At 43.3% G+C, this 23,831-nt stretch overlaps 3 long non-coding RNA genes across 3 annotated transcripts; 2 read left to right on the top strand and 1 right to left on the bottom strand.

Moving 5' to 3' along the window:
• Positions 1-558: 558 nt before the first annotated feature.
• Positions 559-10,022, top strand: LOC139355492 (uncharacterized). Its single transcript, XR_011606220.1, has 3 exons — positions 559-682; positions 2,387-2,463; positions 9,939-10,022. It is a non-coding gene; the product is annotated as an uncharacterized lncRNA (long non-coding RNA).
• A 2,459-nt stretch (positions 10,023-12,481) lies between these two features.
• LOC139355489 (uncharacterized) lies at positions 12,482-19,631 on the bottom strand. The gene is made up of 3 exons (XR_011606219.1): positions 19,464-19,631; positions 17,086-17,401; positions 12,482-13,228 (listed from the first exon to the last, which is right to left on the bottom strand). It is a non-coding gene; the product is annotated as an uncharacterized lncRNA (long non-coding RNA).
• LOC105465875 (uncharacterized) lies at positions 15,837-22,048 on the top strand. Its single transcript, XR_011606218.1, has 3 exons — positions 15,837-16,104; positions 21,516-21,564; positions 21,880-22,048. It is a non-coding gene; the product is annotated as an uncharacterized lncRNA (long non-coding RNA).
• The last annotated feature ends 1,783 nt before the right edge of the window (positions 22,049-23,831 follow it).

The following is a 23,831-nucleotide window of genomic DNA, read 5'->3' as shown; positions in this document are numbered from 1 at the left end:
TAGTGTTGTTCTGAGGCTTAAACGGGATAATGAACATGAAAGCCTCTGCAAATAGCATTCTGGAGCATTCCTGAGTTCAGGTAGAGGGAAAGGTTTTTGCTGGGACTGGCTTGTTATGTTCTTTCTAAATGGAAATGGAACTGAAGTGTCTCCTCTATCCATTTACTGGAAGAGTCATAAGTGACATGATTAGATGATCCCTTGGAGCCTACAGCTTAGGTCCGTGGTTCTCTAGGCTGCACATTGGAATCACCTGAGAGTTAAAAACAAAAACCAGGACACCCTATGCCTGTGTCTCATCTCCAGCAATTCTGATGTGATTGGTCAGGGCTGTGGCCTGAGCAGCCTGTGTCTCATCTCCAGCAACTCTGATGTGATTGGTCGCGGCTGTGGCCTGGGCAGCCTGTGTCTCATCTCCAGCAACTCTGATGTGATTGGTCGGGGCTGTGGCCTGGGCAGCCTGTGTCTCATCTCCAGCAACTCTGATGTGATTGGTCGGGGCTGTGGCCTGGGCAGCCTGTGTCTCATCTCCAGCAATTCTGATGTGATTGGTCGGGGCTGTGACCTGGGCAGCCTGGGTTTTGTTTTTTGAAAGGTCCCCGGTGATTCTGATGTGCCGTCCAGGTTGAGATGCACTTTAGGCCCTTTCCAGCTCTTTAAACACATGTATTTATCTAGGAAGGTATGAAAGCGTAAGTTTTCTTGAGACTGTCTTTAACATCTATAAAGGCTTTCAAGGCAGCTTCTATAGATTTTTTAAATGGCTGAATATTTTTCAACAGGCAGCATTTGGGTTATAAAATTAGCTTTTGGTAGAGTTGACTTATACCACCTGCAGCTTTTGCTCTCAAAAATAAATACTGGTTCTTTTGGCACACTCGTGGTTTTAGCCTAAAGTTCCTCTTTGTAAGCCAGTTATTAAAAGTTGCGATGCAGCCAGGGCGAAGTGGCACACACCTGTAGTCCCAGCTACTCGGAGGACTGAGGTGGGGGGATCGCTAGAGCCCAAGACGTCAAGGCTGCAGTGAGCTGTGATTACACCACTGCACGGCAGCCTGGGTCACAGAGCGAGACTCGTCTCTTTAAAAACAGAGAATGCTGTGATTAAAGGTGATGCTCGCCTCTCCCACACCCTTCTACAGTTTAGGGATTGTATCTCCAAGGCTTCTGGACTGAGAACCCTTATCTTTCCATCTTTGCTCATTGACACTCTATCCATTCATCCTCCTGATTATCTCCCCTGCGATGGACACACGGGTAGTCAGGGCGCAGGTCTCAGAACTGTCCTTCAGGCTCCAGGTGATCAACCAAGGCCCTTGTCTGTAGTGTCAACTCATTACTGTCCCTTCCTAGTAATCCCCGTAATTTAGCTCTTCATCTCATAGTCTTTCCTTGGGTGACCATGGAAAAGTGACCATAGTGGCTGGGCGCAGTGGCTCAAGCATATAATCCCAGCACTTTGGGAGGCCGAGGCAGACCGATCACGAGGTCAGGAGATCGAGACCACTCTGGCTAAAATGGTGAAATCCCACCTCTAATAAAAATACAAAAAATTAGCCAGGCAAGGTGGTAGGTGCCTGTAATCCTGTAATCCCAGCTACTCAGGAGGCTGAGGCAGAGGAATTGCTTGAACCCTGGAGGTGGAGGTTACAGTGAGCTGAGATTACGCCAGTGCACTCCAGCCTGGGCAACTGAGGGAGACTCCATCAAAAAAAAAAAAAAAAAAAAAAAGGGACCAGGGTACACTCAGCATGGATGAAATGAAACAATGTTGGTCAGGTGCGGTGGCTCACACCTGTAATCCCAGCACTTTGGGAGGCCAAGGCAGGCAGATCACAAGGTCAGGAGATCGAGACCATTCTGGTTAACACAGCAAAAGCCCGTCTCTACTAAAAATACAAAAAATTAGCCAGGCACGGTGGCAGGCGCCTGTAGTCCCAGCTACTCGGGAGGCTGAGGCAGGAGAATGGCATGAACTGGGGAGGCGGAGCTTGCAGTAAGCTAAGATCACACCACTGCACCCTAGCCTGGGGGACAGAGCCAGACTCTGTCTCAAAAAAAAAAAAAAAAGAAAAAAAGAAATGAAACAGTGTTTAGAAACATTAATCTTCTGTTTTGTAATGCCCTGTAGTCTCTCTGTATGTTATATGTCACTTTGTAATTAACAACTTGCTGGTGAAAAGGACCCAACCAAAGTGTTGGATATAAGCCAGACTGTAAGTGGATTACTATTTCTGTCAATCATTTAACCATCTTTAACCTAAAAGAGTTTTATGTGAAATGGCTTATAATAGCTTACAGAATATTTGTAGAGAGGCACATTTGCTTGTATTGGATTTAAAGTGATGTTTTCTGCATCTACATGATGACTTATGATTCTTTATAGTTGTTGGATTTGAAATTCCAGACAAGTTTGTTGGAGGATATGCCCTTGACTATAATGAATACCTCAGGGATTTGAATGTAAGTAATTACTTCTTTTTCTCACTCATTTTCAAAACCTGCATAAAAATTTAGGAAAGATAATTGTTTTTTCTCCTTCCAGCACCTCATAATTTGAACAGAATGATGGTTCCCATTAGTCAGATAAAGCTGTAGTCTAGTACCGACGTCCTTAGAACTGGAACCTGGCCAGGCTAGGGTGATACTTCTTGTTGACTGAAATAGTTGAACAGCTTTAATATACAATAACTGTTGCATTATTATTTCAGATGATAAATCTGGTCATAAGTAAGAAATAAATGATCGGCCGGGCGCGGTGGCTCAAGCCTGTAATCCCAGCACTTTGGGAGGCCGAGACGGGCGGATCACGAGGTCAGGAGATCGAGACCATCCTGGCTAACACGGTGAAACCCCGTCTCTACTAAAAATACAAAAAACTAGCCGGGCGAGGTGGCGGGCGCCTGTAGTCCCAGCTACTCCGGAGGCTGAGGCAGGAGAATGGCGGGAACCCGGGAGGCGGAGCTTGCAGTGAGCTGAGATCCGGCCACTGCACTCCAGCCCGGGCTACAGAGCAAGACTCCGTCTCAAAAAAAAAAAAAAAAAAAAAGAAATAAGTGATCGAGTTTAGTCTTTTTTTTTTTTTTTTTTTTTTTTTTTTTTTGAGACTGAGTCTGGCTCTGTCGCCCAGGCTGGAGTGCAGTGGCCGGATCTCAGCTCACTGCAAGCTCCGCCTCCCGGGTTTACGCCATTCTCCTGCCTCAGCCTCCAGAGTAGCTGGGACCACAGGCGCTCGCCACCTCGCCCGGCTAGTTTTTTGTATTTTTTTAGTAGAGATGGGGTTTCACCGTGTTAGCCAGGATGGTCTCGATCTCCTGACCTCGTGATCCGCCCGTCTCGGCCTCCCAAAGTGCTGGGATTACAGGCTTGAGCCACCGCGCCCGGCCGAGTTTAGTCTTTTAATTCACTGTCCTTTGAATACCTGCCTCTTACTCTGGAGGCAGGAGTCCCATGGATGTGGGAACATGGTTGAGGAAGATTTGGGAAGACTGCAACAGCACACTACCTAAAGCAGGTTTTTTACTCCATCTTTTTATGCCACTTACCCTGGCCTCCCACTTTCATATGCTTAAAATTGCCTACTTTATTTGTCTTTCAAAACTACATATTGAGGCCGGTTGTGGTGGCTCACGCCTGTAATCCTAGCATCTTGGGAGGCCGAGGCAGGTGGATCACCTGAGGTCAGGAGCTGGAGACCAGCCTGGCCAACGTGGTGAAACCCCGTCTCTACTGAAAACACAAAAATTAGCCAGGTGTAGTGGTGTGTGCTTGTAATTCCAGCTACCTGGGAGGCTGAGGCAGGGGAATCACTAGAACCCAGGAGGCAGAGGGTGCAGTGAGCCAAGATCGCGCCACTGTACTCTAGCCTGGGTGACAGAGCAAGACTCTGTCTCAAAAAAACAAAAAACCAAAAAAACCCAAAAAACTACATATTAAGACAAGAAACAAATTAAACTGATAGATAGACTACTGCTTTGTTTTCAAAAGATACACTCCCCAAAAGTTCCGGGTCTAAAATACAGTAGTACCATCTCTGTTTGTTTAGTAAGAACCTGGCAACATAACAGTGTTCTTATATGTAAAATGCTGTTCTTGCCTTTCATTTCAGAATATACTTTTTATTTTTATTTTATTTATTTATTTTTTTTTTTTGAGACGGAGTCTCACGCTGTTGCCCAGGCTGGAGTGCAGTGGCGCGATCTCGGCTCACTGCAAGCTCCGCCTCCCGGGTTCACGCCATTCTCCTGCCTCAGCCTCCTGAGTAGCTAGGACTACAGGCGCCCGCCACCGCACCCGGCTAATTTTTGTATTTTTAGTAGAGACGGGGTTTCACTGTGGTCTCAATCTCCTGACCTTGTGATCGGCCCGCCTCGGCCTCCCAAAGTGCTGGGATTACAGGCTTGAGCCACCGCGCCCGGCCCAGAATATACTTTTTAAATGTGAATGTCTGGATTTTCATTTTATAGCATGTTTGTGTCATTAGTGAAGCTGGGAAAGCAAAATACAAAACAAGCCTCAGTTGAGAGTTCAAGTTGCGTTTGGAAACATCTGGAGTCCTATGGACATCGCCAGTAAAATTATCAATGTTCTAGTTCTGTGGCCATCTGCTTAGCAGAGCTTTTTGCACGTATCTTCTAAGAACTGTATCTGTTTTGTAGTTTAGAAATGTCAGTTGCTGCATTCCTAAAGTGTTTATTTGCACTATGAGCCTATAGACTGTCAGTTCCCTTTGGGTGGATTGTGGTTTAACTTGTAAAGAAAAAAGTCACTTAAACCACACCACTGTTGAGTGAAACATTGAAATCATATCTGTAAGATATAAAGAGAAGATGTATTAGTTTTTTAATTGATATTTTAATTTTTATATACTCAGGAAAGAACAGAGGTGATTGAATATTGTTAACTATACCACTGTGTGTTTAGAAAAGAAAGAAACAGTCAATTTTCACATTAAAGACAGCATCTGAGAAGTTTTGTTCTGCCAAATAAACCTATGTCCTGGAATTATTTGAGTAGTGTTTCAGTAGTGTTGCCCGTAGTTTCCAACTTGTTCAGATTATTACAGTTGAATAATCTTTGTCAGCAGTTCCTTTCAAATGCAAATCAGTAAATTCCGACAAGTTTGCCTTACAGTGTCCAGTCAAAATACTGTTTTCTAAAATTACTTATTTTCTTCTTCATCCCTCTCAGCATGGCCGTTATTTATAATGCAGTTTGGTTCATTAGGGTTTATGTTCCAAAAACACCCTTAGCCTTCCTATCCTAGTTTTAATGAATTATTAGGGTGAAACATAAGAAGAGTCGGAGCTATACAGAAAGGTCTACTCGGAGGTGCTTTGTTTCCTCCTATTCTGTTCCCACCATTCCTACTTTCCACTCCTTTTTCCACTGACCCTGTGGGCATCATATTCATTGTTAACGGCAGTTACATTCTCACCAAGTGCTTCCCATCTGTAGGCACTTGCTGTGCATTGCTTCTTTTGGTGTTCACAGCAACCTCTTGAGGGAGGCACTATTATTGTCGCCTCCTTTTCTTTTTTTTTTTTTTTTTGACAGAGTCTCACTCTGTTGCCCAGGCTGGAGTGCAGTTGTGCGATCTCGGCTCACTGCAACCTCCACCACCCAGGTTCAAGCAGTTCTGCCTCAGCCTCCCAAGTAGCTGCTGCAAGTACAGACACCCACCACCATGCCTGGCTAATTCTTGTATTTTTAGCAGGGACGGGGTTCTGCCATGTTGGCCAGGCTGGTCTCGAACTCCTGACCTCAGGTGATCAACCCATCTCGACCCCCAAAATGCTGGGATTACAGGTGTGAGCCACCATGCCTGACTATTATCCCCATTTTTATTTTTTTATTTTTTTTGAGACGGAGTTTTGCTCTTATTGCCCAGGCTGGAGTGCAATGGCACAATCTCAGCTCACTGCAACCTCTGCCTCCTGGATTCAAGCAATTCTCCTGCCTCAGCCTCCTGAGTAGCTGGGATTACAGGCATGTGCCACCATGCCTGGCTAATTTTGTATTTTTAGTAGAGACAGAGTTTCTCCATGTTACTCAGGCTGATCTCGAACTCCCGACCTCAGGTGATCCACCCCCCCCCCACCTCAGCCTCCCAAAGTGCTGGGATTACAGGCATGAGCCACTGTGCCTGGCCTTATTATCCCCACTTTTTAGATGAGAAAGCTGAGTCCCAGAGAGCATGGGGAGCTTGTCCAGAGTGACATCTCTGATGCATAACCAGTACTCAAATCAGTATTTTTCTGACACCAAGGCCTGTGTGTAAACTGTAAAAGGGCTGTTTGGCACCTACTTTTCTAAAGTTGTCTGATCCCTTGTCAGTCCAGGTCTTCCTGAAGCTTGGCACTTCTGAAGTCACCTTTCTGAAAACATTCTGGTAACTGTTAGATCCCTTGTTCTAGCTATTCATGTGTTCTGTGTGGTTAAACAAGGTTCACAATGGGCCACCTGGCCTTTGGAACTTGGGTGAAGAGCCTGCCTTCAGTTGATCCTCCCCACCCCCATTTTCAAACATGGGTTTCCATGTGTTAGTTGTAAAGTAGGAAACATAACCATGTTTTGAGGCTTCATAGAAAACAAATGTCTGGGGTCACACAGGTTAAAGGAGGGAGCCAAATTCAGCACTATCGCTGTTCCATTCAGCACTATCGCTGTTCCACTCAGCACTATCGCTGTTCCACTCAGCACTATCGCTGTTCTATTCAGCAGGCAATTCTGGGGTCTCCCTGTGTCTCAGGTTCTATAGTAGTTGTTTCAGGACTTTGGGATAAACACAAACTATCCCTGCCCTCAGGGGGATTAACGTCAGGTATACAAGCAACTCTAATTCAAGGCCAGGTTGGATTCAGTGCTGGAAGAGGAGGGCACACCTCATACTACGGGAGTTCAAAGAGGAAATGATCACAATGAGGAGGGAGAGATGGGTCATTCCAGGAGAAACTTCAGGGAAAAGCAACATTTAAAATGAGACTTTGGAGAGTAAGGGAAGTTTGGACAGACGGATATAGAGGATTCAAGGCCAGGGGAAAGGTTTTAGCCAGAAAGTCTGCCTGGGCAAATGCATGAGTGAAAAAAGAAAGCTTTTTTTTTTTTTTGGTGGGGAGGCTGAGGCAGGTGGATCACCTGAGGTCAGGAGTTCAAGACCAGCCTGGCCAACACGGTGAAACCCCATCTCTAATAAAAACACAAAATTTAGCTGGGTGTGGTGGCGGGCACCTGTAATTCCAGCTACTCAGGAGGCTGAGGCAGGAGAATCACTAGAACCCAGGAGGCAGAGGTTGCAGTGAGCCAAGATCACATCACTGCACTCCAGCCTAGGCAACAAGAGTGAAACTGCATCTCAAAAAAAAAAAAGAAAAAAAAAAAAAAAAGGAAGGGAAGGGAAGGGAAGGGAAGGGCAGTGTGGGGAATGGTAAGTAATCTAATTTGGTTGTTCCAGAGAGGATGTAGAAGGAAGTGACAAGAGAGAAAGCCAGACAGGTGGATTAGGGTCATCTTAAGGACCTCTGAAGTCTGTTAGGATGCCAGTTAGGCATGTTCTAGACTTTCAGGCAGGTTGCCCAGCTCAAACTGGCTTAAACAATGAAGGGGATTATTGGCTCTGTAATTGGGAAGTCCAGAGGTTCTAGGAGTACAGAAAATTATTATTTAGTGTTAGTTTGACAAAACACCTTCTGTTTTCTGGGAGCAGGAGATGCTTGCCAAGGTGTAGGTCATTGAGTTCAATATTATCATTGCTTTATTAAATTGCCAAGGGCACAGTAACTGTTGAGAGGGGAGAAGTACACATGAAATAAAACGTGACCAGCTTAGAAATGTCAAATGATTATGACATGTTGTTACAAATTATTGTAATTCTTTGTCTACTATAAGCAGAGAGACTTGAGTTCCAGGTCATGGGCTTGGTTCTAGCAACAATCGGGAAGGTGGTCTTGCACGAAGCCCTTCTTTCTTCTATACTCTTCAGTGTCCTCGCCTGCAAAATGAGGCCTTTGTTATATTAGGGCTCCTACTGTTTTTTAAAATAATTTTATTAAGTCCAACATTTTTACTAAGGTCATCGCTTTTATACATTCCTATTTATGAAAGGGGTTTTTGAGTATTTACCATGTTTTATTAGAAATAGAGACAGTAAGAATGTTTGACTTTATTGACACAGGCATAATTGAATGGGTATAAATGGCATGCCATAGAAAGAGAAAATTGAGTTGAGTTACTCTGTTGGTTTCACTGATGAGGAACTACATCATTCAAACAGTCAGGAATTAAATCCGTCCAACTCATAAATGGGGAAACCAGTTGTGTCTGTACCCATGGCCAGCCGGACTGAACACAAATCAGGAAAGTCAGTGAACTTTTCCTCAGTTCTGAGGGACTTCAGTGGCTGTGGTTCATTTTCATTTTGTTTCTGAAACAGTCCAAGTTGATGCTTGCCTGGACAGAGCGGCAGTGAGTGGTGGAGTCTGAAGGCCAGGTCTGTGTCCAGTGCAAAGTGCCCAATGCATAGAAAACATACACTACTAAGTGTGAGATGCTCAGTGAAAAATAAAATGTGGGGTTGAATCCTCCTGGGGGATACTGCATACTCTATTTTCCCCTGCAGATTTCCAATGCTCATTAGTATTTAGAGACCCTGAGAATTCCTGTAGCAAAGGCACCTGCTGAGGTATTTGCAAACTAGTTGAGTTAAACCAGACTTTTAACAATTCATTACTAAAGTCCACTCAAAATCTGTCAACACTCTGTCATCTCTATGTGATGATAGAAACATAGAAATTCAGGGTAAATGTTTAGAAATTTCTATAGAAACCTGACATTCTCCCAGCATCTGTATGTAACATCAGGGGACTTGTCTCAACGAGCAGTTACAGACCACCTCAGGTATTGTCAGACTTGATGGAAAGATGCAGAGAGTGTCAACTGCAACTGAATCATGTGCACAGGGACCACACTGCAAGCTGCGTTCTTTAAGGTTAGTCTGTCAACTATAGTATAATCTCACACATCTGAGAAATGGGAGCATACACTGTATAAAGTCTTATTTTTGCAATAATTTTAATTTTCAATCAAGCCAGTGTTAGCATTGTTAGTGAAAACAAAAGGAAGTTGTATTATTTATTATTAATCCTAATTTTATAGTGAAACAAATTGTATTAATTTTTTTAACCAACAAAAGATGCACCTTGTAAACCAAGAGATGATTATGGAAGTGATTCTGGAGAAATGAAGACCAAAGGTGTTTGTCCTCGTTTTACTCAGAAGTGCTATTTCTAATGGACAAGTGATCCCCGACATACAATGGTTTGACTTACCATTTTTTGACTTTATGATGGTGTGAAAGTGATATGCATTCAGCAGAAACCACACTTCAGTAGTCAATAAATTACATGAGATATTCGACACTTTAAAATGGGTTTGTGAGAGAGAATTTTTGCTCAACGGAAGGTGAACGTAAATTTTCTGAGAATGTTTAAGGTAAGCTAGGCTAAGCTATGATGTTAGCTTAGGTGTGTTAAATGCATTTTATTTTATTTTATTTCATTTTATTTTGAGACGGTGCTTCATTCTTGTTGCCCAGGCTGGAGTGCAATGGTGCAATCTTGGCTCACTGCAACCTCCGCCTCTCGGGTTCAAGCCATTTTCTTGCCTCAGCCTCCCCAGTAGCTGGGATTACAGACATACACCAACATGCCCGGCTAATTTTTGTATTTTTAGGAGAGACAGGGTTTCACCATGTTAGCCAGGCTGGTCTCGAACTCCCGACCTCAGGTGATCCACCCGCCTCGGCCTCCCAAAGAGTTGGGATTACAGGCTGAGCCACTGCACCTGGCCTTAAATGCATTTTTGGCTTATATTTTCAACTGATGATGGGCTATAACCCCTTTGTAAGTTGAGGATCATCTGTCTTGAATTTGGTTTTACAGGCATAACTGAAGATGAAAGGATAGAATCACAGTGTGTTACTGGCACAGGTGCATTGGCTAGTGAAGCAAGAAGACATTCAAAATGTAAGTTGCATTCACGTGGGAAGCACAAATAATTAAATTCAAAACAATGAAACACTAGAGAAAAGCATGGCGTTAAAAGACAACAGAGCCGGGCGCGGTGGCTCAAGCCTGTAATCCCAGCACTTTGGGAGGCCGAGACGGGCGGATCATGAGGTCAGGAGATCGAGACCATCCTGGCTAATACGGTGTAAACCCCGTCTCTACTAAAAAATACAAAAAACTAGCCGGGCGAAGTGGCGGGTGCCTGTAGTCCCAGCTACTCGGGAGGCTGAGGCAGGAGAATGGCGTGAACCCGAGAGGAGGAGCTTGCAGTGAGCTGAGATCCGGCCACTGCACTCCAGCCTGGGTGACAGAGCAAGACTCCGTCTCAAAAAAAAAAAAAAAAAAAAAAAGACAACAGAATCAGATGTTTACTATTTCTCATTTTAACACGAGTGCTTTGCTGGCTTCTAATAAACATGTACTCCAGGAGGCTAAGACTGAAAAGTGACACTAGTGAAAAATAGCCTTGCAATGGTTCTTAGAAATGTTGGGTGAATGTGGGGCAAAGATGCCACTAAACTTTAATTTTCCATCGACACACAAATTCAAAGTTTTCCAGAGCCAGCAAGTGAAATGGAAGATCCACTGACAGGACACATGCAGTGTGCGAGGGGAATGCTTTTCAGCACTCCTTGATGGATGCACAAATAATGCCAACGTGGTCAATGTTTTTGGTAAATGTGCAATGGAATGTGGTGGTTGTGTGAAGGAAGAATTTTATTTTCAGCTTCATTTTTGATAAACACAACCAGCTCTGGACTGTGCAAAACCATGGAGCATTGCATAGTTAACAGAGGTGATTTGGAGTTTTTTAGCTTTGCATAAGAGGATGTTCTGATGCAGAAGCTACAGTGACAGGAAACCATTGTGGACCAGTTACAGAATTAAGGAGCTTGTGCCGGGTTGGAAATAAATCAATGACTTCTGTCTTCTGTCTTTGAGAAGTTTTTTCTCTGCTCCTCTGTGATTGTTAATTTTTTTTTTTTTTTTTTTTTTTTTTTTTTTTTTTTTTTTTTTTTGAGACAGTCTCACTCCGTCACCCAGGCTGGAGTACAGTGGTGCAATCTCCGCTCACTGCAAGCTCCGCCTCCCGGGTTCACGCCATTCTCCTGCCTTAGCCTCCCAAGTAGCTGGGACTACAGGCGCCGGCCACCACGCCTGGCTAATTTTTTGTATTTTTAGTATAGATGGGGTTTCACCGTGTTAGCCAGGATGGTCTCGATCTCCTGACCTCGTGATCCAGCCACCTCAGCCTCCCAAAGTGCTGGGATTACAGGCGTGAGCCACCGTGCCAGGCCTTTTTTGTTGTTAGTCCTTCCCTCCAGTGTCATGGAGATAATCAGAAAATGTTTTAGAGCAAAAAAATTTATTTTTCCTTCTTATTGTTAGCAAAGAAATTTATTTTTCCTTCTTGTTATTTATTGGCCTTGGAGACATACACCAAATAGCTCATTCTACTTTTGAAATTTTGTTTTGGTTTCCCTGGCCCCTCCCCACAAAGTATTTCAAATTAGCAGGGAGTCAAGCCTCGCCCATCTGACTGTGAATAAAATGTTTCAGGCTGCTTTTGCATTTAATATACGTGCTCTTGTTACAAGTCACACCCACATCTTACTTCCGGTTTTGTAAAACCCCAGGTAAAAAAGAAAACAATGTGTCTGAGTTCTGCTTTATCAGCCCAGTGGAGAACCCCTCCCTTCCCTGAACTGAGGGCCACTTCTAAGGGGTTGAAATAGGGCCAATTACATTCTATATTCCCAACATAATTGTCCATGCACAGATCCAATCAAGTTAAATGAGCAATAAGATATTTATTCTCAAAACAAGCTATTGCTACAATAATCATCATAATGCTATAGTAATATTCTAATAATAAGATATTAGAATAAAAACTGATTATTAAAGTACTAAACAGTTGAAAGTCCAAATTTCTTACAAGGTCAACTATAGCAAGTATATAAGATTTAGTATTATTCACACATTAAAAATTGTATTCAGAAAAGTAATGACATAGGAAAACAGTTTATTGATACCGACATAATATAACAAATATAACTAAACTGTGCTAAAATGCATTTTAAAATAAAATATGCCAAAATATTATTGATGATTTTGGATGATGGTATTACTATTAAGGTTTCAAATTTAATTTGCTTCTTACTTTTTAGGACTTTTATACATTTTTTAATAATAAAATTAGTGTGTTAAAAATAACAAGTAATGTCTAGAAATCAGAAAAAGGCATATTGCCAAAGAAGAACTGAGTTAGTAGATTTGGGGCTCCATTAAGTTTTGTTTATGATCAAAAAACAAACAAAAACCAGGAAAAAGTGGCAAAAATTATCTCACTCTCTTCCTGGAAAAGTAAATGAAACTACAAAGAATTTCCAAACTTAAAAACCAGACATTTCAAGTCTATTCATAACTACTGAAGTCACAGTTTCTAAAAACAATGGCAAAGTTTTAATCGATATTTAATTCATATTTAAAAAAAAAACTGTCAGTATTGAAAGATAAATTTCATGGGAAAAGCATTGAATATTAAGTTTTGCAGTCACAAAGGTAAATATAATTTGCTTAATGCTGCCCTCAGTTTACAATGAGTCTTCAGTATTTTCTAAGCTGTGTTTGCCAAAATATAGCATTGGTTTGCTACATGTAATTTGCTCAGTGATAAAACACAAAGGAGTTACTTAAGACGTGAGTAATAAATTTATGCAAAATTTATGAAAGTGTACATTGTAAAGACAATAAAACTTTCCATTAAATTAATGGGAAAGGAGCTCAAAACCCAGCCGGGTGATTCATTATTGCAATGACTTCCTGCTTTACTGCGAAACCTCTCTCTTCATTCGGTGTTGGCAGTTTGAGCCCCTGTTAAGGATTTAGGCTCACGATGAAGCTTCTATAAATGTCTAAATCTCTGTCATGCTGGCATGTAGGTCATTCTCCTTTAGGAATGATGAGGCTGGAAAGCGGTTGCTCCAAGGGAAGGGGGAATTTTTCAAACCTGAGCTCTCCAAGCTCAGCATGAATTGGAGTGGGCTGCTGAGTCAGGCCAGCAGAGGCAGCCAGGAAACATGCAGATCTGCAATCCCTTCTGCCAGGTCTGTCCCAGCAGGTGTCACTAAAAGGCAGACGTGTGCTTCTGTCACTGTGGCAGCCTTGACAAGAAAGGTGGAAGGGAAGAGACCCGGTGCTGAACTCCAAGCAGAGATGGGGCTTTTCTCTCTGCATATTTTCCCTCCCCTCCCAGCCTGCATTTCCATTAACATATTGATTTACATTTGTATTATGAAACAAAAATGGTTGTAAGCAGATGTTCTTTCCTTTTCCACAATGTTATTTACATTCCTATTTACATTCCTAACTGAACAATGTCTAAAGAGGTACTTAAACTGACATAAAACGCAGATAATCTTATGGCCAAATACTTAGCCCAAGAAAAAACTTCAATTTGCAAGAGAAGTCCCTCCAAATATAGAAAGGACCAGTATTGTAAGAGGTAAGTTAACTAAAATGTGGCAATATAAGGCGCAGAGCAGGAAGAACCTTTAAGTCGGAAACTTACAACAAGTCAATTTCATAGTCAGTTTCCCTGGTCCTTCCACAACCACCTCTGGGCATCTGTTTTCTCTACAATGGAGGTACAATAGTAGCTATTTCAGAGCAGGAAATGGCTTAGAGCAGTGCTAGAATATGATCGTGGCTATATAAAGTTTTACTATTTATATATTGTAACAAACCTACAATGTGTTTTTACTGGTAGTCAGTAATGGATTTCTTGTGGAAAAGTAGCAGCCTCCTGTCGGGAGAACACCTGCAGTTCCCACTAAGTGAACACTGGTGTCAGCTAACCTTTGCCTCTGTTTGTCTCAATAATACACTGTCAAGCTGTTCCTTGAGTTAGCGATTTTATTTACATTTTTTCTTTTTTTTAATTTTTCTTTTTTATTTTTTCCTTTCCCTTTTCCTGTGACAGAGTCCCGCTCTGTCGCCCAGTCCGGAGTGCAGCAGCACCAGCATAGCTCACTGCCAGCTAGACCCCTGGGCTGAAGCAATCCTCCTACATCAGCTTTCAGAGTAGCTGGGACTACCTGCCTGCGGCCCACCAAGCTGGGCTAATGTTTGTGGTTTTTGCTTTGTTTTTCCGTTCTGGGTTTCGGTTGGGCAGGGTGGCTCACGCCTGCAATCCCGGCACTTTGGGAGGCCCAGGCGGGGGGATCACCCGAGGTCGGGAGCTGGAGACCAGCCAGACCAACATGGAGAAACCCCATCTCTACTAAAGAAAATACAAAATTAGCCGGGCATGGTGGCTCTTGCCTGTAATCCCAGCTACTCGGGAGGTCGAGGCAGGAGAATCACCTAAACCCCGGAGGCAGAGGTTGTGGTGAGCTGAGATCGCGCCATTGCACTCCATCCTGGGCAACAAGAGCGAAACTCCGTCTTAAAAATACACCAAAAATGGGCCGGGCGCGGTGGCTCACGCCTGTAATCCCAGCACTTTGGGAGGCCGAGACGGGCGGATCACGAGGTCAGGAGATCGAGACCATCCTGGCTAACACAATGAAACCCCGTCTCCACTAAAAATACAAAAAAATTAGCCGGGCGTGGTGGCGGCGCCTGTAGTCCCAGCTACTCGGGAGGCTGAGGCAGGAGAATGGCGGGAACCCGGGAGGCGGAGCTTGCAGTGAGCCGAGATCGCGCCACTGCACTCCAGCCTGGGCGACAGAGCGAGACTCCGTCTCAAAAAAAAAAAAAAAAAAACAAAAAAAACAAAAAATACACCAAAAATGAGACCGGGTTTCACCACGTTGCCCAGGCCGGTCTGGAACACCGAGGCTTAAGCGATCCGCTTTGCTCAGCAGTCCAAAGTCCTGGGACTCCAAACGTGAGCCCCTACACCAGGCCGATTCATTCCTTTCTGATTAATAAATTAGGCCTTGCGCGCTGGCTCACGCCTGCAATCCCAGTACCGCGCGAGGCGGAGGCAGGGGGATCACCTGAGGTCAGGAGTTCGAGATCAGCCCGACCAACATGCAGAAACCCCATCTGTACCAAAAACATAAAACCAAAATTAGCTGGCATGGTGGCCCATGCCTGAAATCCCAGCCACTGGGGAGGCTGAGGCAGGAGAATCACCTAAACCGGGGAGGTGGGGCCATGGTGAGCCGAGACCGCACTGCTACACTCCAGCCTGGAAAACAAGAGGGAAACTCCATCTCAAAAAAAAAAAAAAAGACCGAGTTTCACCATGTTGCCCAGGCGGGTCTGGAACTCCTAGGCTCAAGCAATCTCCCATGCTCGGCCATCCACGGTCCTGGGATCACAAGGGTGAGCCACCAGACCAGGCAGATTCATTCCTTTCTGATTAATAAATTGGGTCGGGCTTGGTGGCTCACGCCTGCAATCCCAGCACCCCGGGAGGCTGAGGTGGGTGGATAAACTGAGCTCGGGAGTTTGAGACCAGCCTGACCAACATGGAGAAACCCTGTCTTAACCAAAAAAAAAAAAAACATTTCGCAAGGCATGGTGGCTCAGGCCTGCAATCCCAGCCACTGGGGAAGCTGAGGCAGGAGGATCACTTAAACCTGGGAAGCCGAGGTTGCGGTGAGCCGTCATTGCACTCCAGCCTGGGCCTTGCTCCTGGGATTACACAGTGAGGGTTAATTTTATGTGCCAACTTGACTGGGCCACAGGGTGCTCAGATTAAACATTGTTTCTCTGTGTGTTTGTGTTTCCAGATGACATTAGCTTTTAAGTAAGTGAGTTCAGTAGTAGATGGCCCCATGGAGATGGACATCATCCAACCTGGTGAGGACTTGAGTAGAACAAAAGGAGGAAAGAGAAATTTGCCCCCTTTCTTTCTGCCTCTTTCCGTGTGCTGGGACATCTCATCTTATCTTCTCCTGCCCTGGGACTGGGATGTACACCATCAGCTCTCCTGATTCTCAGGCCTTCTGACTTGGACAGAATTAAATCACCAATTTTCCTGAGTGTTCCAGCTTCCAGATGGCACATTCTTTGCCTTCATAATAATGTAAGCCATGACCCCATAATCAATCTCTTTTTAAGAAAATGTGGCACATACACATCAAGGAAGACTATGAAGCTATAAAAAGGAACAAAATCATGTCCTTTTCAGCAACATGGATGCAGTTGGAGGCCATGATCCTAAGCAAACTAAACCAGAGAAAGAAAACCAAATACTGCATGTTCTCACTTATAAGTGGAAACTAATAATTAAGTCCTAATTCCTAGAACCTGTAAATGTTACCTCATTTGGAAAAAGCATCTTTTCCGGTATGATTAAGTTAAGGATCTTGAGGAGAGATATCCTGGATTGTCTCTGTGGGCATTAAATCCTGACACGTGTATCCCTACAAGAGGGAGATAAAGGAGATTTAACTTCAGACAGAAGAGAAGGAGGCCCTGTGACCACGGAGGCAGAGCCCGGAGTGGTGGAGCTGCAAGCCAATGAATGCCAGCAGCCACCAGAAGCTGGGAAAGTCAAAGGATGGATTTTTCTTTTTTTTTTTTTTTTTTTTTTTGAGACGGAGTCTGGCTCTGTCGCCCGGGCTAGAGTGCAGTGGCCGGATCTCAGCTCACTGCAAGCTCCGCCCCCCGAGTTTACGCCATTCTCCTGCCTCAGCCTCCCGAGTAGCTAGGACTACAGGCGCCCGCCGCCTCGCCAGGCTAGTTTTTTGTATTTTTTTTAGTAGAGACGGGGTTTCACCATGTTCGCCAGGATGGTCTCGATCTCCTGACCTCGTGATCCGCCCGTCTCGGCCTCCCAAAGTGCTGGGATTACAGGCTTGAGCCACCACGCCCGGCCAGGATGCATTTTTCTCCTTAGCCTCTGAGAGCACTGGCTCTGCCGATACCTAGATTTCAGCCCAGTGATACTGATTTTGGACTTCTGGTATCCACAACTGTGAGAAAATAAATTTCTGTTGTTTTGAGTCACCAAAGTTTTGGTAATTTGCTCTAACAGCCACAGAAAACTAATATACATGCCTACCTGGGTCCAGCTGTGTCCTGTGACTCCTGCTTTCCTGGGACAGGCAGGCTGCTCCGTGCCTGCTGGCCATCCTCCTGGGTGCTGGACGCTGAAGGCTGCTCCCTACCTGCTGGCCATCCCCCTGGGTGCTGGACGCTGAAGGCTGCTCCGTGCCTGCTGCCCATCCTCCTGGGTGCTGGACGCTGAAGGCTGCTCCCTACCTGCTGGCCGTCCTCCTGGGTGCTGGACGCTGCAGGCTGCTCCATGCCTGTTGGCCATTCCCTTTGGTGCTGGACAGCGCTCACATTATGAAATCCACTGGCCGTGTGAAAAACACCTGCAAATGTTACCAGGAGAGGGATTAGTTCTTTTGCTGGCAACCCTTGTTATTGTTTATGCCTTAACATCTGTGCCTCCAAGATCCCTTCTCTCTGCCTTCATCGATGCCAGGAAGGCAGTCACATTTTGCCTTGCTTTGCCTCTCAGCAAGTGGCATGTCTCCATGTCACTTTAAGCGTCAAGCACAAGGAGCCCAATAAGATGCTGAGAAGTGTCTGCCTACAAGGTTACAAGGTGGTGGAGACATTCTCAGCCGGTAACTCCAGGGCTCAGTAAAATAGCTACAGGAAACCTAAAGTTCAAAATGCTGAAGTGAAAAATGGGAGATCACAACGAAGGGAAACACAAGCCCCTTATTTTCTAAATATTATGGTGATAACGCACAACATAAAATTTACCGTATTAACCATTTGTAGGTATACAGTGCAGTAGTGTTAAGTGTATACATGCTGTTGAGTAATGAGTTTCTAGAACTTGCTCCTCTTGGAGATCTGAAACTATACCCACTATACAACAACTCCATTTCTCTCTCCCCTGGCTTCCGGAAACGACCGTTCTATTTTCTGTTTCTATAAGTTTGACTAATTTCGAACCTAATGTAAGAGAAATCATACACGATTTGTCTTTGTGTGACTGGCTCATTTCAATTAGTATAATGTTTTCAAGGTTCATCGATGTTGCAGCACGTGACAGGGCTGCTTTCTTTTTTAAGGCTCATAATATTATAATATTCCATTGCATGGATAGACCACATTTATTTAGTTAGTTAGGTGATTAATTAGTTATTGAGACAATCTCACTCTGTTGCCCAGGCTGGAGTGCAGTGGCATGATCATGGCTCACTGCAGTCTGAACCTCCCATTCTCAAGCGATCCTGCCACCTCAGCCTCCTGAGTAGCTGGGACTACAGTCACATGACAGCATGCCTGGATATTCATCTTTCTGTGTAACTGGTTGAGAAACAGGGAAGTAACAGTAAAGAAACTGTCTCAGAATAAATCTGGTGGCAGGAGAAGAGAATATGAGACACATTGTCCTCACAGAGCCTTGAAGAGTGTGATGGTAGTTGAGGGCCACACTGTTGTCTTAGAGTGAAGTGAGGAGAACTTACATTGGTTTGGTACTCATGGGAATGGCAGGAGGAATGAAATGTGAAAGCTCATTGCCGGCAGAATCAAAATGGCTTGGTCTTTGTAGTCAACTATTAAGTGAGGAGGAGGAATTATTGGCTGACTTAGAAGAAGTAAAAAATGTGAAATATCAATAAAACACAAAGCTCATGATTTTAGTCAGGGTAAAGCTTAAGCACTGTGTGATTCTAGATAGATTATTGAGCAGTTTTGTTCCATGTATTTTATATCCCACATCTTCTAGCTATGACCCTATTTCTTTGTTTCTTGACATAGCCAAACATTTTTTAAACTAACAGCTTTATTGTGATATAGTTTTTGTATGATAAGCCTCACCCTTCAAGTGTACAGTTCAGTGGTTTTTAGTGTATTCAGAGTTACGCAACCATTACCACTCCCTAATTTCAGAACGTTTTCATCTCCCCAAAAAGAAACCCCGTGCCCATTAGCAGTCACGTCCTGTACCCATCTCCCCCACCGTTGATCCTGGCAACCTCTGATCTAATTTCTCTCTGTAGATTTGCCTCTCCTGGACATTTCATATAAATAGAATCATACAAAATGTGGCATTTTGTGACCGGCTTTTCTTTACAGTATTTATAAATGAAATGCCTGAAGAGGCTAAGCTTAGGATAGTGTTTGCTGTACAACTTTGACAACTGAATCTTGTTAAAGTTGAAAATATGACTGTGACTGTATATGTGGCATATTATCTTTAGATGACCCTTACTTCAATTATTAAGAATTTTTTCCCCTAGTAATCTTCAACTGTCTCAATATTCAGCAGGAACCCCTTGGAGACAAAGAGCAGTAGGAATTTGGAACACATATTGACAAAATGAATGTAATTTAATTTAGTACAGTAGTAAAGTCGAACACTTTTAGGTGTCGATGCTGCTGAAAGTGTATATTAAGGAAAAGTTTACTTACCTTACTTTTGGCGGAGGTGCTAGAACTACTTCTGTCTTGTGTTTAGATTTCAACAAACCTTTGCACAGGTATTATGTGGTTGTACAAATGTACTTTCTTTTGATCTGAAAATGCAAAAACTTCTTTTCTTCCCACTTTCTGAGACTCTGAAACCTTAAAGGAAGACTGGGGTACTTTAAAGGAAAGGTGGTGGTGGCTGGGTAATGGGTAGCAATGTCTACTGTATACTTCCTTTCCCAAAACAAGTCCCTGTCTGCCGTCAGCATATCCAAAATGTGAAGATCAAGTGTGGTGTTAACTCATTAACTAATCACTAGACTTTGAGTGGTTGTGGAAGCAAAATCTCAGTGAGTGCCTGGATGTTCTAATTCTGTTAAATCAGTAAGTGCACATTCTATACAATACTCTCTTAGCCCAGTGGCAGATTTAAGGAGTGGGAGATAGATTTCTACGTTTCAGAAATGAAATACATAAAGAATAAAAATTTTTAATCCCATGGTTCTTTGCCTGAGTTTAATTTTTTGGAGAGTTTTTCTTTTAGATTTTCTTTCTCTTCCATTAAACTGTTACTTTGAAAGGTTCCAGGGTTTGGGCAAAGCAAGTGGGAAAGACACTGGCTTGGATTCTCCAGAATAAGGGAGTGAGAGGACTTCTTGCCCTCATTTTGTTATTGAATAATGTCACGATAACAATTATTAAGGTGAATAGTCTACAGTAGAAGTGTTTAGATGCCTTCTCTGCAAAATAGTTTGGTTTAGTCAACACAAGGATGCCTCTGGATAGCTGGAATGGAAGATGTGCAGGCTGGGGTGGTCTTGGCAGGTTTTCTGGAGGGAGATACAGCATTTGGAAGGGTGGGAAGCAGAAGGAATCTCAGGCAAGGGAAATGTGTGGGCAGAGCCCCAGAGGACAGAACAGGTTGTGGTGGACTTGGTGTCCACATAGACCTAATTAGTGGTCTTAGCTTTTGTGTTTTCAAAATTACCACAGTTTGTGTTCTAAAACTGTCATTCCCTTGATTATATTTTAGGTATGCTATCTGTGTATTTTGAAATTTAAAGTAACAGTAAAGGAGAAACGAAATTATTTTGCTTGAGAAAGAGTTAAAAGGATAAAATGTCTTGATATAAGTAATTTTCTAATGGGAGATCTGGTACACCCCCAGAAGTTGACTTTGGTTCAGAGAATAGTCTTCAGATCTAGAAAGGATCTGAGGAGTCCCAGAGAGGAGCTACATGGTCTGAACCCTTTGATTCTCATGACAGAATGGATAAAAACAATTCCAACCATGAAGCAATGCAGATGTTCGTATTTTGGATAGGGTAAGGTCAGTGCTGTTGTCAGAGGAAAAACTCCTGGCCAACACAGGATGGGAGAGAAAGTTTCAGTTGTAAAGAATACTCAAGGCCGGGCGCGGTGGCTCAAGCCTGTAATCCCAGCACTTTGGGAGGCTGAGACGGGCGGATCACGAGGTCAGGAGATCGAGACCATCCTGGCTAACACGGTGAAACCCCGTCTCTACTAAAAAAAATACAAAAAACTAGCCGGGCGAGGTGGCGTGCACCTGTAGTCCCAGCTACTCGGGAGGCTGAGGCAGGAGAATGGCGTAAACCCAGGAGGCGGAGCTTGCAGTGAGCTGAGATCCGGCCACTGCACTCCAGCCCAGGCGACAGAGCGAGACTCTGTCTCAAAAAAAAAAAAAAAAAAAAAAGAATACTCAAATGCCATTTAAGGAAACGGGTTCCTCTGCGCCTATTCTTTGGAATATTTAGGGTTAAATTCTTAGTTTCTGACATCATAAAAATGTCAAAGTATCCTGTTCTAAGAGCCATTTCAAACAATTGACTAGAATTTCAGAGCAATTACATGAGAGTAATACCATTAGAATTTTTTAATTACTCATAGCCTATATCCCTAACCAGTATGTTCGTGCTTGCATGTTCTCTTCTCATCTTTACTGTGTGCTTGCTTTCTGAGTAATGGCACGTAGAAATTGTTTAAGCAGGAACAATTCTGGAGATAATTTTGTATGTTTCCTTTTTTCTCTTTAAGGTATATATTGGGTAGAAGAGCATTATGTATGGAACTTCTCACGAAACAGGTGATTTTCTTATGATACTCAATTTTCACCCTCAATAGAGTGTTTTGATTATGTAAGCTAGATTTAAGCTAGATTCTCTTAAAGAAATTTTAGTGTGTGTTCTTTTTTTTTCATAGCCCCTACTTTCAAGAATGAAAAAGGTCAACCAGTAAAATGAGATTGTACTTGGTGGTGAATCTATGCTAGGATCGGCATTAAGAGTGACCTTTATTTAAGGTTCTAACTTGCTCATGGTTGGGCACTTAGAACGTCAGTTTGTTGGTTTTTGTGAGATTCTGGAAATGGTCCAATTTTACTTTTTCCCCTTGTCTCCAGGCTTTTTAACACTGATCTGCTGCTGTTGAGGTGCATGGCATCTTGTTAGGCCTTCTCAAGTGGGAATCAGGAATGCTGCTGTGTTCCAGAGATGTTTTGTTCTTCCTGTAGGACTGAAGCAGTGCCTACTCAATAGAACCGGTCATCGTGCAAAGAAACGACACCTGACTCAAAGGCAAAGCCAGAGTGCAGCTTGGAGCAAAGAAGGTACTTTTATTAAGAATTTTATATAAACCATAAGATATATTTTATATTACTTTGTGCGCCTTCTTGTTACCTTAATGCTTTTTGAGAGAATTCATTTCATTTTCATTTGGTTTGCTTTCTTCCTGTTACAAAGATGATCTGTAGAAAATACAGAAGTAGGCCGGGCGCGGTGGCTCAAGCCTGTAATCCCAGCACTTTGGGAAGCCGAGACGGGCGGATCACGAGGTCAGGAGATCGAGACCATCCTGGCTAACACGGTGAAATCCCGTCTCTGCTAAAAAATACAAAAAACTAGCTGGGTGAGGTGGCAGGCGCCTGTAGTCCCAGCTACACGGGAGGCTGAGGCAGGAGAATGGCGTAAACCTGGGAGGCGGAGCTTACGGGGAGCTGAGATCCGGCCGCTGCACTCCAGCCCGGGTGACAGAGCAAGACTCCGTCTCAAAAAAAAAAAAAAGAAAATATAGAAGTATAGGAAAATTAAAGATACTAACTGATAATCACTTAATGATTTAGTATCTGCTTGTTTAGTCTTTGTTATATTTACTGTAGACAAACATATCTACAGTTGTAAATTTATTATTGGTATGTATACCCTAGTAAGTTAAAAGTTATATATACTTTGAAGTTTTGCAAAGTTGAGTTCATATTATAGAATTAATTCCTGATGAACTTTTATGTGCTAGGCACTAGTCTTTTTATTTATTTATTTATTTATTTATTTTTTACTTTTTTCCCCACTCTGTGCCTATGCTTACCAAGTCTTTTTAATTTTTACTTTTTATTTACTCTTTCAATCCTCTTAAGAACTTAAAAAGAGGGTATTACTAATATCTGCATCTTGTGGATGAGGTAACTCACGGTCGGTAACTTATCCAAGGTCACAGGTGGCAGAGCAAGGATTAAAACCGGACAGTCTGGCTGCCCAAGGCCCAACCAAGAGGAGCTGAGAGCCTGCACGGGGCAGAAGGATGTTGTTCAGGCTGGTTTTCGGTTCAGTTAACATGAAACGCAGGCTGTAACCTTCATTCCAGGACATTACCGCATTACCGAGAAAGCCTTCCAAAGCCATAGGTTTTTTACCATGAGCATGACTTTTAGCAAGACTTTGTGGTTTAAAGGCCACATGGTGCTCTAACAAGCTTCCGTTCACACTTATGGAGGGACTGGTAGTTGAGCTAAATAGTGAAATCCTGGAGCACACAGCCTTTAGGGCAGGTTCTGACCTATTTCTGTGGCGAGGAAAGACACCTGTCTTTCCTTGCTGCCCACAGCCTCCAGTTATTCACCTTCAGATTTTAATCTTCTGTGATCACATTCAGATGAGAGATCTGTTTTGTTTCTTCCAGGGTAGGAGGAAGTGAGTCACCAACAATACTAAGCAGTCTAGTCTTCTGTGTATAAATGAGCAAGGTTGGCCAGCCAAATTTGAGAACCTTGTGTAATTCTGAGATTCTCCAAGAGAATTCAAGAGAATGTCAGGATTACGCTTGGTGGTAAAGTGGGCTTATGTTAGTTGTCTCCACAGCTCTCATCAAAAGCAGACACAGATACTTTCTGTAGGAAATTATCTCTAACTTAAGCCTATAGTATTCCCGAAGATTAAGAGCAGGCAACTAGGAATTCAGTGAAATCATAGCATTCAAGTAGTCAACCCAACATACTTGAGAATGATCAGAAACAATGAATCATATGTTTCCCAAAGACTATAGGTTTTGGAATTATCAGATACAGAACACAGACTTCAA

This window comes from Macaca nemestrina, chromosome 7, assembly GCF_043159975.1.
Source record: "Macaca nemestrina isolate mMacNem1 chromosome 7, mMacNem.hap1, whole genome shotgun sequence".
NCBI classification, from domain to species: domain Eukaryota; kingdom Metazoa; phylum Chordata; class Mammalia; order Primates; family Cercopithecidae; genus Macaca; species Macaca nemestrina.
The sequence above is the reverse complement of the archived record's forward strand: the minus strand, read 5'-3'. Positions and strand labels throughout refer to the sequence as shown.